The following is a 2,239-nucleotide window of genomic DNA, read 5'->3' as shown; positions in this document are numbered from 1 at the left end:
AATGTCATCCGGTGGCGGAAGAAGGAAGCTCGGGTTGGTGGTGGCAGTCAAACAAGGCGACGCACGTGATGAGGTCGGACGAGCTTGGGCTTGGTCGAGCTTGGGTGGGTTCATTGAGAGAGATGAGAAGAGAGAGATAAAGAGAGGGAGGAAGAGAGAGAGAGAGAGAGAGAGAGAGAGAGAGAGAGAGCTTTAGATCTTGAGCTGGAGTAATAAGAGAAGAGAGAGAAGGAGGGTTGATGATAATAGAGGAGAGAGAGGGAGAGGGGACACAATTTGAGGGGGAAGCGGGTTTTGAGGAGAGTTTTAGGGTAGTGGGGTAGGGGAGAGAGAGTAAGAGTGAGACTTTTGAGGAGGGAATGCGGAAATTAAGGAAGGGGGAGAGAGAAAATGAGAGAGAGAAGAGAGAGAGTGAGAGTGAGAGTTTTGAGGAGGGAATACGGAAATTAAGGAAGGGGGAGAGAGAAAATGAGAGAGAGAGAGAGAGAGAGAGAGAGAGAGAGATTGATTGTAGAGAGAGAGGCAGATGATTTAGAGGTGAGATGTCTGAGTTCAAAACTGGTCACCCTAAAACTATAATATATAGAAGATGAAAACTATAACACTAATCACCATGTAATAATGTAAGATGTAACTACTAAACATTATTTTATTTATTTTGAAATGTGATAATATTGTGGATATAAGATAATTTGAAAAAAAATAACAATAATGAATAATTAATTAAAAATTTTTACTGTAACAATTAAATTTATAATTAGAAAAATCATTAAATAAATATAAAATCGGGTTTTTAATCATAGAAAATTCTAGAAATCTGGGGAAAATATAAATACTCTTTTAGAAAATAAAATTTAATATTTAAATACTAGAAAAAATATTTAAACATGTATCGAAAATTTACGGTTATTACAGCACTTCATAAACAGGGCAACGATAGGAACCTTCATACTGATCTTGTGTGATTAGTGTTTGCAATCAAGGCCACAACGTCTTCAAAGTGGATGTAATGAACAATCACTCAACTAATCCAAAATCAAAATTAGGATCCAAAGTATTTCGAAAATTCGTTCTAGTCAACCGCGAACTTTCGAAAACTTTGGAGGGGGTTTTGTAGGCTGTCTAAAAATTACTATAGTCTGTAGGCTGCCTAAAATTTACTACAGATAGCTGATTCCCCCTAGCACTGATAATTAAAGTTATAATTTGACGACTTCTATAAGGCTACAATTTGGAGACTTTTACGACAATCAAAGAAGGTTACAATTCAACGACCTTCATAACAACCGATGCATGTTTTGATTCAACAGCCTTCACAATCATCAATAAGAGTTATAACTAATGACTCTCACATTCTAAGGAGCCAAGATGAAGACCACAATCTTTGCAACGCTCTAACTAAAGAGACTACAAATCAATTGTCTCTTCAACTCAAAACGCAGAGCTCACCTATACGTTCCAAGAAAAAAAACGCAAAACTCACTTCTGCGTTCCAAGCAACAAAACGCAGGGCTCACCACTGCGTTTTCGGCCTCAAATGCAAAGCCCAACTCCACGTCCTAAGTCCAAGACGCAGAGTTCGTGCCCAGAACGCAAATTTTGCGTTTGACTCGTTCAAACACGAGTTGAATGGTTCCAGAAACCGTTTCCCACGATTTGAGGGGATTACACCAACTAGGAAGCGATTTTAGGGGTTAGTTACACTCCTTAATTCCCTATAAATAGCTGAAAATCAGCTTAAATCAGGATTTTTGGATCTTTTTGGCAGATCTAGAGCTGTATTTTTAGATCGGAAAAGAGGAGAGTTTGGAGCATCATCAAGAGCCGTTCTTGGAGCTTTTTCACCATTGACTATAAACCGATTTCGGTTAGATCAAATCAACTCTTTTACAGAGTTCTAAACTCGTTCTGAGTTCTTTAACTCGTTTAGAGGTCCTAAACTCATTAAGAGTTCCAAACTTGCATTGCAAGTTCTTACTATCAAGAGGAATCAATCAAGTTTCACGACACCAAGAAGAACCCAAGTTTAAACAAAGGGGAGGGTTTCCGTTGATCCCTTTCTTCTTTTGTAAATCAGGATACCGATATAGAACAGTTGTAATTTCTTTTTCTAAATTAGTTAGAGAGGGATTATAGTGAGAGATTGTATTAATTCTTTTCCTAAGTCAGTTAGAAGGGTTAATACGAATTTTATTTTCATTTCTTCTTTAATTTTCCCACGAACAAGTTCTAAGAGGAG

This window comes from Asparagus officinalis, chromosome 4 (genome assembly GCF_001876935.1).
Source record: "Asparagus officinalis chromosome 4, Aspof.V1, whole genome shotgun sequence".
Taxonomy (NCBI): domain Eukaryota; kingdom Viridiplantae; phylum Streptophyta; class Magnoliopsida; order Asparagales; family Asparagaceae; genus Asparagus; species Asparagus officinalis.
Note: the sequence above shows the minus strand (reverse complement) of the source record.